General features: G+C 47.9%; 1 long non-coding RNA gene across 1 annotated transcript; it reads left to right on the forward strand.

Annotated features, from left to right (window-relative positions):
• Positions 1–4028: 4028 nt before the first annotated feature.
• Positions 4029–10450, forward strand: LOC137840272 (uncharacterized). Its single transcript, XR_011086805.1, has 6 exons — positions 4029–4129; positions 4307–4353; positions 4477–4554; positions 6405–6493; positions 10125–10154; positions 10345–10450. It is a non-coding gene; the product is annotated as an uncharacterized lncRNA (long non-coding RNA).
• The last annotated feature ends 4816 nt before the right edge of the window (positions 10451–15266 follow it).

Here is a 15266-nt window from a genome sequence, read left to right on the forward strand (position 1 = left end):
TTGGTGGACCCGGACGGATCGTCCTTGTCTTTTCACACCGACAGAACCCCCGACACGGAACCCGAAGAGGTAGCCCGCCATTTCTGCCAGCGTATTGGCACCAAACATTCCTCTTCAGCCTGGAATCGGACTCGTCTTTGCGTCGCGGGTGCTTTGTCGCCGGTCTGACTGATTCTGGTACTAGTGCTGTGTTGCATTGGTGTGTGCATGAAGAGGCGGAGCTTCGCTACCGCCAGCTGACGCAAGAATATCAAGCGCTGCAACGAGCCTACGCTCTGCTAGCCCAGACCAGCGAAGGGGACTACGACGCCGAGAAGGAGATCAAGGTGGCGCCCCTTCCCGCAACCCCCGGCCGGGTCGCAGCCTCCCCGTTCTCACCCAGCCTCGGGTGTTCTCTGGTCTGAAAGGAGGAGGAGGAGCCTCCCTCCTCCTCCTTTCAGACCAGAGAAAAGCTGATGGTAGAAATGGGTCACTATCAAAGCAGAGTAGCAGATCTGGAGTCAGCGCTGAAGCAACAAGGACAGGTAAGCTCATCAATGAGCACACCTTTTTCTCAGACAAAATAGCTACATTCTTCAGTCACTCATCCGTCTGGCATTACTGGACCAACCCCCCCCCCCCCTGAACGTGGCTGGGAAAATGCGGAGAAAAGCAAATGTCATTTTCCAGTCAACCAAAGAATTTGTGGATGAAAATGACACAACATTCCAAAGCTGTCCACGCGTTTGTCTCTTCTAGAATGTCAAGTGGGTGGAGGAGAAGCAGCTGCTGCGTCAGAGCAATCAGCAGTTGGCCGAAAAGGTGACGGAAAGAAAGGCGCTGGGCGGAGTCGCTTGGCGTCACACCTGTCGGGAAGCCCCGCAGATGAGGTCTGACTGTCTTTTCAGGTCAGGCGGATGGAGGCGGAAGAAGCGCGTCTGAAAGAGCACATCCAGGATATCCGAGACCAAAACGAACTGCTTGAGTTCCGCATCCTGGAGCTGGAGGTGGGAAGACTCGCACAAGCGTGTTGAGGCCAGAGATGTGACGGACGGACGGACGGACGGACGGACGGATGCATGCCTCTGCCTTTCAGGAGAGGGAGTGGCGCTCCCCCGTCTTGAAGTTTCTGCAAGTCCGTTTCCCAGACGGCCTCAGCCCTTTGCAGATCTACTGCGAGGCCGAGGGCGTGAGCGTACGTAAGGCGTCCCTCGCAACCCTGACCTTAACCCGAGGTCCCAGAACACCTTACATTGCTCCTTGCGCCTTTCCCCCGGACATCGTCATCAGTGATCTGATGAAGAAGCTGGACATCCTGGGCTATAACGCCGTAAGTGTATGTCGAACTCCTTATGTTCGCACTCCACGAGACTCGGCGGCTCAAATGTGACTTTTGGAAGGCTTTGCGCTGAAAGAAGCTTGTTGACGCTGTGCCTTTGGGCTCTTGCAGAATCTCACCAACGAGGAGCAGGTGGTCGTGATTCACGCCAGGACCCTTCTCACCCTAGCCGAGAAGGTAACGCGCACGTCCACGCACGCTCTCGCATTCTGCTTATGTGACAGCAGCCTTTCCTCAGTGGTTAGAATACATCAAAGTGACCAAGTCAGCACTTCAACAGAAGATGTTGGACATTGAAAGTGAGAAGGTAGACACGCGACATCAGCCAAGGGGAACTCCGGCAATGTGCCCCAACAATTCTGACCTTGAGCTGTGCTAGGATATGTTCTGCAAGCAGAAGGGCTACCTGGATGAAGAGTTGGACTTCAGGAAGTGTTCCATGGACCAGGCTCATAAGGTAAGCCGCCCTCAAATCTCCCGCCGGACCACTGATGGACGAGGATTGCGGCCCAGAGGATCCTGGAGCTGGAGGCCATGTTGTACGAGGCGCTACCGCAGCGGGACTGCCCCGCCACGGACGGCGAAAAAGCCAGCCACGCTGGCGTGAATGACGTGCTGACGGCGGATCAGAGAGAAGAGCTTAGGAGCGCCGTGGACCAATGGAAGCGAGCCCTGATGTGCGAGTTGAGGGAGCGCGACGCTTGCATCCTCCAAGAGAGAATGGATCTGCTGCACAGCGCGCAACAGGTAAGGGCCCAAAGCCAGCCCGGCACTTACTTGCACGCTTACTGGCTTTTGAATGCCACTTTCCATTTGTCCGTCCTAGAGGAACAAAGAGCTGAAAGAATTCATCGAAGCTCAGAAGAGACAAATCAAACAATTGGAGGAGAAGTTTCTGTTTCTCTTTCTATTCTTCTCCTTGGCCTTCATTCTGTGGCCCTAACACCAGCTGGTGAGTGAGCTCCAGCGGCACCGCACTCGACACCTCCGATACACTGCCAGCCGGTCTCAGACGTTGGCAGACGCTCCGATGCCAACGTATACCCCCCGCCACGGTGACAGAGGCACCGCGTCACACCGGCGCTCATCCAATCAGAAGGCAGGAAAAGCAAATTCACATGCAGGGCACTTTTGAACCAGAAGAGAGCGCCACAAAAAACGGTTGTTGCCCCAAACGCGCACTAAAAAGGGTCAGAATAACAAGAGTCCCACTGGCAAGCCGGGGCCACCCGTCCAGCTGTTTCTTCAGGGGGGAAAAAAATTGGAGTCACCGGTGAGTACATTTTGCATTTAGCTCTGCTTTTCTGCTTCTGTCTTCAAGTGTGTGGCATCCTGCGATCAAAGATTCAGCCAACCCCAAAGCGGTTGACCTCAACGTCCCACCACCATGCCTACCAGAGCAGGTGACGTGATGCTTTGGACATCCTTCCGTCTCAGATGCCCAAAAGTACTCTTTGCCACATCTGCGGCAATACGGTGTCTTTTCAAAGGTGCAAATAAATCCAGCGTGGGCGGAACACGCACGTCTTCGGTTTTTCCTGCTTTGTTTGTGTGACAGCTGTTGTGAAAATTTTATACAAATAAAGTTGTATAGTACAGGTTTGGCCAAGCCGCAACTCCCGAACCGCATGCGGCTCTTTTATGTTCATATCAACATTTGTGTGTGTGTGTGTGGGGGGGGGGTTGTGCGTGTTGGCTTCACTTGAGTTCAATTTGGTATTTTGGTCAAAAGCGCATGTGGTGAAATTCCACAAAGTAGGATGGGCAAACACATTTCTTTAAACTATGAGTGTCAATTGGGCTCTCGAAATGGCAGGGAAAAGATGCACAGCAAAACGAAAATACGTAGATGAACACAGGACGTTTTAATCAGAGTGGGAAAGTTTCTATTTTTTGTTGAACGTGATGGCAAACCATTCTGCCTGATATGTCAGACCTCAGCGCATTTCAAAGATTCAAATCTTCAGCGCCATGCACTTCAGCTCACTCCATGCTAACATTGATCAGGCGTCGAACCCGCAACATCATGCTTAAGAGGTGGCCATGCTAACCAGTGCGCCATTATGCCAACGCATAATAACTGTAAGTCTACTGATCAAAACAGCGGTTACTATATGACGTCGCTACGTCGTGGTCACGTGACGCAGACAAGACGTCAATGGACGTGGGCAGAGTTAACTTGTTTAAAAGGGAGTGGGCAGAAGAAATATTTAATTTATTTAAATCTATTTTGAGTGCACACCATTATGCCAATGCATAACAACTGTAAATCTACTAAACAAAACAGCGGTTGCTATATGACATCTGCCACGTCGTGGTCACGTGACATACGTGACGTCGATGGGCGTAACTTTCGCCGGAATTCAAATCCGCGGGGAGAGTTAACTTGTTTAAAAGAGAGTGGGCAGAAGAATTATTTAATTTATTTAAATCTATTTGGTGTGTGCGCCTTTATGTCAATGCATAACAACTGTAAGTCTACTAAACAAAACAGCGGTTGCTATATGACGTCTGCCACGTCGTGGTCACGTGACGCGGACGTGACGTCGACGCCTACTTTACATCCCACCGATCACAGGACCCCTCGGCTGCATAACCGTGCCCCCTTCCCAACCAATCGGATTTGCTATACGCGAAAACGACGCCAATGGAAAGAGCTTCCGCCCAAATTTAAATCCGTGGGCGTGGCTCGCAGCAGGAAGTAGGAAAATGGCGGCGATGTTGACAAAGACACAGCGGATGGTAACATACGACTAACAAGAGAAATATTTTTATTTTCTGCTTGCAACTGGACCGTCCAGAGCGTACACGGTAAGTACAACTCATCGTTTTTAAAAAGAAGTACTTTTGTTGCCCTGAAAAGCGAGTGAGCGTGGCGTTTGTGGGGGACGTCGAATTTCGACGATTCTTTCTGGTCAACGGTTGTAAATGATTGTGTTGATTAAAAAAGAAAACTTGATGTAACTCTACTTTTAACTGCCGTTTCAGATAGATTTGGAATTGCATCACATCCAATTTTGCCTAGAGCGTACACGGTAAGTAACACTCGTTGTGTTTAAGGAGATTTACGTTTGTAATAGCAGAAGTGTAGCCGCGTTGCATTGTACGTGTGAATGTTGGTCCAGGCGAAATGTTAATGTTTAATTTCATTCCTTTAGGTTCCACGGTGTTTGTTGGCTGCAAGTTTTCCACTGCAAGAAGAGGCTCATATCATTGACCAGGAGCGAGCTACAATGGTGAGTAGCCATAACATTTATGTTAAACACTTCCTATTTCATGTCTAACAGTACTTGATTTAACAAATAACCATAAATAAATACAGTGTGGGCACTGAAGTTAACATATGTGATTATACTGCCTAATCTGTCACCGAGTAGATTGTTGCAAAGTAATATAAGATCCAAAGTTGTAATTCAGAATAGTTTTCAAAAGAAGGCCATTAGAATTATATACAAGTCTGATTACCCTGAACAAGCTATTAATTAAATCACAAATTCTTCAATTCAAAGATTTGGTAGATTATCAGACAAATAATGTCTAACAGTAATTGATTTAACACATCACGATAAGTAGATTGAGTGTGGGCACTCTCAAGTTAACATATGTGATTATACTGCCTAATCTGTTACAGAGTATGTTGTTGCCAAGTAATGTAGAATAGATCCAAAGTAGTAATCCAGAATAGTTTTGAAGAGGCCATTAGAATGATAAACAAATCTGATTACCTTGAACATAATAACAAGCTAAGTGTTTAATATGTCCTATGAAGTCAAAATTGGGCACCATCATGTGGTGAAATTTGGAATTGCATCACATCCAATTTTGCCTGGGAACAAACAGATTACATAAATCTTAGTTTTGAATAAGCCACTCCTTCTCAAACAAGTAAACTCTGCCCATTTTGCGCAGTAGATGTTCTGTTAATATCTAGTATTTATACAAAGTCATAATTTAAATTGCTTTCAACCTTCATTCATCGGTTCAACCAACATTACTCGCTCTTATTACCAACTTGTATTGATTTAACTAAGCGTTTAATACTTCCTATCAGGTCTCAAATCGAGATTTGGCAAAATACAATTTCAGCAAATCCAATTTTGCCAGGGAACAAAAATAGATTAAATAAACTAAATAAGTCCTCTTCCCATTAAATAAATCAGAAAAGTCTGTCTTGTAACCAGTCCTCTTCAAACAAGTAAAGTCTGCCCATTTTGTGCCGTAGATTTTGTGTCTATGCCTAGTATTTAAACAAAATCATAATTTAAACGACTTCTTTCCTTCATTCACTTTGGAAATTTGGAATTGCAGCAAATCGAATTTTGCCAGGGAACAAAAATAGATCAATTAAACTAAATAAGTCTTCTTCCCATTAAATAAATTAAAAAAGTCTGTCTTGTAACCAGTCCTTTTCAAACAAGTAAAGTCTGCCCATTTTGTGCCGTCGATTTTGTGTTTATGCCTAGTATTTATACAAAATCATAATTTAAAGGACTTCATTCCTTCATTCACTTTGGAAATTTGGAATTGCAGCACATCAAATTTTGCCTGGGAAGAAAAGTAGATTAAATAAATTTAATAAGTCTTACTACTTCCCATTAAATAAATTAAATACGTCTTACTTGTTTCCACTCCTTTTCAAAACAGTAGTTTAAAACGAGGGCCCTTCACTCAACCTTTAACCCTATTTATTCACCTTCTAGGCTAAGTGTTAAAGGCTAAGTGTTAAAGGCTAAGTGTTAAAGGCTAAGTGTTAAAGGCTAAGTGTTAGAGGCTAAGTGCCAGAGGCTAGGCGCCAGAGGCGAGTTTTTGTGGGCTGAAGTTTTAGTGGGGTTAGTGTGAATACAATCCAAAAGAATACAACAGAATACAATACAATAGAATATAATACATAGATTAAATTCAATAGCTCTTACTACTTCCCATTAAATAAATTAAATACGTCTTACTTGTTCCCAATCCTTTTCAAAAAAGTAGTTTAAAACGAGGGCCCTTCACTCAACCTTTAACCTCAACCCCGCACGTCACATTGTGTTGTATCTGTGAATGTTGGTTGTGGCCAAATGATAGTTTTCTTTCATTCGTTTAGGTTCCACGGTGTTTGTTGGCTATGTTTTCCACTGTCAGAAGGATGAAAATACAAAGTACAACGCTTGGACGTGGGCGAAGACGTCACCGGTGAGTCCTTCCTTCCTATTTATTTACCTTCTAGATGCTAGAGGCTAAGTGTTAGAGGCTAAGTGTTAAAGGCAACACAATACGAACAACACAACACAATACGAACAACTCAACACAATATGAACAACACAATATGAACAACACAACACAATACGAACAACACAACACAATACGAACAACACAACACAATACGAACAACACAACACATTACGAACAACACAACACAATACGAACAACACAACGATACTGCACTGAACAACACGATACCGCACTGAGAAACACGATACCGCACTGAGAAACACGATACCGCACTGAACAACACGATACCGCACTGAACAACACCATGCCGCACTGAACACCATGCCGCACTGAACAACACCATCCTGCACTGAACAACACCATCCCGCACTGAACAACATTATGCCGCACTGAACAACATTATGCCGCACTGAACAACATTATGCCTCACTGAACAACACCATGCCGCACTGAACAACACCATGCCGCACTGAACAACACCATGCCGCACTGAACAACACCATGCCGCACTGAACAACACCATGCCGCACTGAACAACACCATGCCGCACTGAACAACATTATGCCGCACTGAACAACACCATGCCGCACTGAACAACACCATCCTGCACTGAACAACACCATTCCGCATTGAACACCATGCCGCACTGAACAACACCATCCCGCACTGAACAACACCATCCCGCACTGAACAACATTATGCCGCACTGAACAACATTATGCCGCACTGAACAACACCATGCCGCACTGAACAACACCATGCCGCACTGAACAACATTATAACGCACTGAACAACACCATCCCGCACTGAACAACACCATGCCGCACTAAACAACATTATGCCGCACTGAACAACATTATGCCGAAATGAACAACACCATGCCGCACTGAACAACACCATGCCGCACTGAACAACACCATGCCGCACTGAACAACACCATGCCGCACTGAACAACACGATCCCGCATTGAACACCATCCCGCACTGAACAACACCATGCCGCACTGAACAACACCATGCCGCACTGAACAACACCATGCCGCACTGAACAACACCATGCCGCACTGAACAACACCATTCCGCACTGAACAACACCATGCCGCACTGAACAACATTATGCTGCACTGAACAACACCATGCCGCACTGAACAACAACATGCCGCACTGAAAAACATTATGCCGCACTGAACAACACCATGCCGCACTGAACAACACCATCCCGAACTGAACAACACCATGCCGCATTGAACAACACCATGCCGCACTGAACAACACCATCCTGCACTGAACAACACCATCCCGCACTGAACAACACCATGCCGCACTGAACAACACCATGCCGCACTGAACAACACCATGCCGCAATGAACAACACCATCCCGCACTGAACAACATTATGCCGCACTGAACAACATTATGCCGCACTGAACAACATTATGCCGCACTGAACAACATTATGCCGCACTGAACAACATTATGCCGCACTGAACAACATTATGCCGCACTGAACAACACCATGCCGCACTGAACAACACCATGCCGCACTGAACAACACCATGCCGCACTGAACAACACCATGCCGCACTGAACAACACGATCCCGCATTGAACAACACCATGCCGCACTGAACAACACCATGCCGCACTGAACAACACCATCCTGCACTGAACAACACCATCCCGCACTGAACAACACCATGCCGCACTGAACAACATTATGGCGCACTGAATAACATTATGCCGCACTGAACAACACCATGCCGCACTGAACAACACCATGCCGCACTGAACAACACCATGCTGCACTGAACAACACCATCCCGCACTGAACAACACCATGCCGCACTGAGCAACACCATGCCGCACTGAACAACACCATCCCGCACTGAACAACACCATGCCGCACTGAACAACACCATTCCGCACTGAACAACACCATGCCGCACTGAACAACACCATGCCGCACTGAACAACACCATGCCGCACTGAACAACACCATGCCGCATTGAACAACACCATGCCGCATTGAACAACACCATGCCGCATTGAACAACACCATGCCGCACTGAACAACACCATCCTGCACTGAACAACACCATGCCGCATTGAACAACACCATGCCGCACTGAACAACACCATCCTGCACTGAACAACACCATCCCGCACTGAACAACACCATCCCGCATTGAACAACACCATCCTGCACTGAACAACACCATGCCGCACTGAACAACACCATGCCGCACTGAACAACACCATTCCGCACTGAACAACACCATTCCGCACTGAACAACACCATGCCGCACTGAACAACACCATCCTGCACTGAACAACACCATCCTGCACTGAACAACACCATGCCGCATTGAACAACACCATCCTGCACTGAACAACACCATCCTGCACTGAACAACACCATGCCGCACTGAACAACACCATGCCGCACTGAACAACACCATGCCGCACTGAACAACATTATGCCGCACTGAACAACATTATGTCGCACTGAACAACACCATGCCGCACTGAACAACACCATGCTGCACTGAACAACATTATGCCGCACTGAAAAACACCATGCCGCACTGAACAACACCATCCCGCACTGAACAACACCATGCCGCATTGAACAACACCATGCCGCACTGAACAACACCATGCTGCACTGAACAACACCATGCTGCACTGAACAACACGATCCTGCATTGAACAACACCATGCCGCACTGAACAACACCATCCTGCACTGAACAACACCATCCTGCACTGAACAACACCACCCCGTACTGAACAACACGATCCCGCATTGAACAACACCATCCCACACTGAACAACACCATGCCGCACTGAACAACACCATTCCGCACTGAACAACACCATGCCGCACTGAACAACACCATGCCGCACTGAACAACACCATGCCGCACTGAACAACACCATGCCGCATTGAACAACACCATGCCGCACTGAACAACACCATCCTGCACTGAACAACACCATCCCGCACTGAACAACACCATGCCGCATTGAACAACACCATGCCGCACTGAACAACACCATCCTGCACTGAACAACACCATCCCGCACTGAACAACACCATGCCGCACTGAACAACATTATGGCTTACTGAACAACATTATGCCGCACTGAACAACACCATGCCGCACTGAACAACACCATGCCGCACTGAACAACACCATGCCGCACTGAACAACATTATGCCGCACTGAACAACATTATGCCGCACTGAACAACACCATGCCGCACTGAACAACACCATGCCGCACTGAACAACACCATGCCGCACTGAACAACACGACGTCGCACTGAACAACACGACGCCGCACAGAACAACACGACGCCGCACATAATAACACAATACCGCACAGAACAACACAATACCGCACAAACAGTTTTAGATAATATTACGTCGCAGTCATGTGACGCGGACATGACGTCAATAGGCGGAACTCACGGCAAAATTATAATCCGTGGGCGTGGCTTGCAACAGGAAGTAGGAAAGCGGCAATTCTGGCAAACAAGACACAGCGGTTAGTAACACGATGACTTACAAGGCAAATATTTTTGTTTTCAGCTTGCAACTTGACCGTCTAGAGCGTACAAGGTAATTACAACTGGTTTTTTTTAGCCCTGAAAAGCGAGGGAGTGTGGCGTTTGGGAGGAATGTCGAACTCGGCGTCTGCTTCCAGCCACAGACGCCAAATTTCGACGATTATTTCGACTGGTCAACGGTTGTAAATTATTGCGTTGACTAAAAACTTTATTTAACTCTACTCTTAACTTTGCCGTTTCAGATATGCGGGTATTACACCGCGGAAATGACGTCAATAGGCTGAACTCTCGCCAAAATTCAAATCTGTGGGCGCAATGGCCTTGAGCGAGACACCGGATACAAACACGACGATTATCAACAGAAATATCTTTATTTTCTGCTTGCAAGTGGACCGTCTAGAGCGTACACGGTAAGTACAACTCATTGTGTTTAAAAAGATTTACGTTTGTGTAGTTTGCGTTGCGTTGTATCTGTGAATGTTGGTTTAGGCTAAATGTTAATGTTTAATTTCATTCCTTTAGGTTCCACGGTGTTTGTTGGCTGTATGTTTTCCACTGCAAGAAGAGGCTCGTATCATTGACCAGCAGGAGCTACAATGGTGAGTACCCCTTTCGTCTTCCATTTATGTTAAACACTTCCTATTTCATGTCTAACAGTACTCGATTTAACAAATAACCATAAATAAATACAGTGTGGGCAGTCACGTTAACATATGTGATTATCCTGCCTAATATGTTTATCACAAATATGTCACTAATCACTAATATGTTTATTTGTTTATCACAACACCTTTGGACCTTCAGCAATCGATTATTTCCCTTCATCTACATAGAGACAGAACGATGGTGTCTTAAACATCTCATTCATTTCACCAAATAACTTCACGCAGGTGGATAACGGCCGTCTCGGTCACGCTATGTTGCGTGATGCAGTTTTGAAGAACCAAATGCATTTATTCAATGAATAAGTCAAGCTAGTTCTATGTTTATGATGTTGTAAGTTACGGTACCGATTGAAGTTGAGTTCGAAGCCAGTGGAAAACAGCGCTGCGTTTGTGCTCTCCAGGTACAAATGTTGTGATCTCTGACTGACGACCGGGCGAGACTCGAGTAAGAGATGTCCAAACGAGCTCCGGCAGGGCGGGCCAAGGCGGAGCGAACGGACGCCCTTCAGGCCGCCAATGACGAGCTGAGAACCAAACTGATGGACGTCCAGTTAGAACTTCAGCAGGAGAAGAACAAGGTGAAAACCTCAACAGACAGACACTGCCTGCCTCCCTGCCTGCCTCCCTGCCTGCCTCCCTCCCTCCCAGTTTTCCCGATGTAGATTAGACATGCGTGTGCCATGACTGTGTCAGCCTACATCAACAAATGCACCGAGGACGTCAGCACCACTAAGAATATCATCACCCCGGGCAACCAACGACCCTGGATGACTGAGGAGGTACGTCAAACGCTACGAGCGCGGAACTCTGCCTTCAAGTCTGGCGACAAGGAGACACTGAGGACAGCGAGAGCCAACTTGAACCGTGCCATCAGGATAGCGAAGCGAGACCGCAGTCGAAAATTTCAGGATCGTTTCCACGACGTCAAAAACATCAGGAGTATGTGGCAAGGCATACGGGCGATTACAGACGACAACTCACCCTCCCCCCCCCCGGTGGGTGTAGTTGATGCTGACTTTCTAAATGGTCTAAATAACTTCTTTGGGAGGTTCGAGGCACTAAACGGCACTCCAGCAGTTAAAACTGTCCCCCATCAGGAAGAGGAGGTACTCTGCCTTGACTCCGCCGATGTGTTGAAGACCCTGAGGAGAGTCAACCCCTGTAAGGCCCCTGGCCCGGACAACATTCCTGGGCGTGTGTTCAGGGAATGTGCAAGTCATCTGGCTGGGGTCATCACAGACATTTTTAACACCTCGCTGGGCCAAGCCACAGTGCCGGCGTGCTTTAAGACTGCCTCCATCATTCCGGTGCCGAAGAAACCTCAAATCACCTCATTTAATGATTACCGGCCTGTTGCACTGACTCCGGTTATGATGAAGTGCTTCGAAAGGCTGCTTAAAGGTCACATCGTTTCCAGACTCCCCCTATTATTTGACCCGTTCCAGTTTGCCGACCGGCAAAACCGCTCCACTCAGGAAGCCATCTCCTCCGTTCTTCACCTGAGCCTGGCTCACCTGGAGGAGAAGAACACCCATGTGCGGAGGCTGTTCCTGGACTTCAGCTCAGCGTTTAACACCATCATCCCACAGCATCTGGTAGGAAAATTGGAACACCTGGGCTTCAACACCCCCCTTCGCAACTGGCTGCTAGACTTCCTCACCAACAGACCTCAGTCAGTCCGGGTCGGACAGAACACCTCTGATGTCATCACCCTCAGCACAGGCTCCCTTCAGGGCTGCGTCCTGAGCCCCCTGCTGTGCACCCTGATGACACACGACTGCGTCCTCAGGTTCACCACCAATCACATCGTGAAGTCAGCAGACGACACAACGGTGGTGGGGCTCATCAGAGACAACAACGACCTGGACTACAGAGAGGAGGTGGAGCAGCTGGTGGGCTGGTGCAGAGAAAACAGCCTGATCCTGAATGAGGAGAAGATGAAGGAGATCATCGTCGACTTCAGGAAAAAACAGCCTCACCACGCTCCACTGATCATCAACAGCTCAGCTGTGGAGGTGGTCAGCAGCACCAAATTCCTGGGGGTCCACATCACAGAAGACCTCACCTGGACTATGAACACTACGGCACTGGTCAAGAGGGCACAGAAGCGCTTGTACTTCCTGCGGAGGATGAGGAGAGCCCACCTGCCCCCACCCATCATGAGGACGTTCTACAGGAGCACCATAGAGAGCATTCTGACAAGCTGTCTCTCTGTGTGGTGTGGAGGCTGCACCGCCTCCGATTGGAAGAACGTGAGGAGAGTGGTGAGGACAGCAGAGAGGATCATAGGGGCTCCTCTTCCCTCCATTCAGGACATTTCATCTCAGCGCTGCATGTCCCGTGCCCGTAACATCATCAATGACCCATCACAACCCCACCATGGACTGTTCTCCCTGCTGCCCTCTGGGAAGAGGTTTGCAGCATCCGCTGCAGGTCCACCAGGTTCTGCAACAGCTTTTTCCCTGCTGTCATCAGACTGTTGAACACTAGAACTGTTGAGCTCTAAACTGAACTCTGCATCACACATTCACAGAACTGTACTTTATGACACTACGGACCTCTATCTTGCACTATCTCGCACTACCAACTTTACTGAACTTGTATAAACCCTTTAAATAGAAGTTTAATACATGGTTTAGCATTCCTCTGCACACTCTTGAATACTGTTTTGCCTACTTGCACTATTGCATAATTATCACTGCTGCACTTTATACTTATTTTTTATATATATATATATATATATATATATATATATATATATATAGTATATGTATATATATATATATTTTCATAGGATATGTTACTTCTATTCAACTGCAATATCACTACTTTGTTGTAAGACGTATGCAACGGAATTTCGTTTTGTATGCACCATGTGCAGACAAGATGACAATAAAGTTTGTCTAAGTCTAAGTCATGTCAGGTCAGCTGTCTGGAGAGAGAGAGAAGTCAGGACCTGCGGGCGGAGCACCACCGTGCCACCGCCGCCATGACGGAACTCAAAAGCAAACTCCATGAGGAGAAGCAGAAAGAGTTAGCCATTACCAGGGAGCCGCTACTTGCGCTTGCTTATTAGTTGAGCGGCGCGGCGAGTCGGTTGCCTGGTAGATGTCTTTTATTGGGAGCCAAAGCCACGATTCCGTTCAAACCGATGCAAAAGAAATGGATACGTTCTGGCCCGCGTGTTGTGCGTCTTTCACATCCCGCACTTCATGCTTGCAGCTAAAGCGACTGAGAGAAACAGAAAGCCAGTTTCTGCCACTCCTGTACAAAAACAAACGCCTGAGCAGGAAGAATGAAGAACTCTCGCTGGTGCTGTGTCGCCTTGAAAACAAAGTGCGCTTTGTCACCCAGGAGAACGAGGAGATGGCAAGCTTGGTAAGTCGACGCGGACAACGGCGGCGTGCCAACAGAGTCCACTGCATTTGTGTTCCACAGAGAAGGCCTAGTTCGCTCAATGACCTGGACCGCGGTTGCGGCCAGCAGGACGGTGAAATGGAGTTCCTTCAAGTTGTGGAGCAGCGGCACATCATCGACGACTTGTCCAAGGTCTTCAGGCAGGCGACTCGGTGCACGTACGGCAGCGCCGCGCTCGCTCGCTGTCGCCAGGAAACCTTTTCCGTCCAAAGCTTGGCCGGCGGCCGCCATCCAAAAAATTGGCCCCTTAAATTCCGACCTTTCAAGCAGGAGCATTGTGCGCACGCGTTTGAACACGCTTTAGACTTGTTTTGCCGTTTTCAGCAGCTCAAAGCTCCCGTTTTGTCAGCGCCTTTGCCACTCGCTGTGCGCTGAAAACGACGGACTTGCCCGGCTGCTCAGCCCGTCAACCATGAGCCGCGAGCGCGACGTCATTGTCCGTAGGCAGCTAGTGGCAAAATGCACCCTGTTAGAGTTGCGCTCGCTCCAACTTATTTTGCAAGAACCACACGGGAGACAAGTAAGTTCTTTTGGACACCTGCAGGTGGAGAGTCCATCCGTTGTACGAATGAAGTCTGACTCTCGGCTCCTGCACGAGCATTTTAATTAAGAGAAACAGGGTGGGTGTAAGAGTGGATTGAATAGAGGAAGCCCTTGACCTCTAGTCAAAACATAGCAAGGGGTGTTTTACGACTTTGTGTAGGAAGGGATAAGCGATAGGGATAAATAAGGGATAAATAATATTATTTATTACAGGTCGCAGTCAAAGTCAAAGCAACACAATGATACGATAAAGATAATCTGGAAAACCCTGACACACCCTGTAGTTGTCACTTTTGGAAAAGACGAGCGTCCCTCCAATCATCGCCGGTGACGTGTTTTTCAGGCTCTGGAGACAGGAGCTCATGTCAGAAATGTCATTGTGAGTCGCGTTTGTTTCTGCGCCGGAGCCGTTCGTTCCCTTTGCATCCAAAGAATCTCAAAGGCGGATTATTTGTGTCGACAGGAGAGAGATTTGCTGCTACGATACCGACGTCGAGAATCTCTGAGGAGGAACAAAGCGTGAGGTCCTGCAAGGTGAG

The sequence above is a fragment of the Syngnathus scovelli genome, chromosome 4 (assembly GCF_024217435.2).
Source record: "Syngnathus scovelli strain Florida chromosome 4, RoL_Ssco_1.2, whole genome shotgun sequence".
NCBI lineage: Eukaryota > Metazoa > Chordata > Actinopteri > Syngnathiformes > Syngnathidae > Syngnathus > Syngnathus scovelli.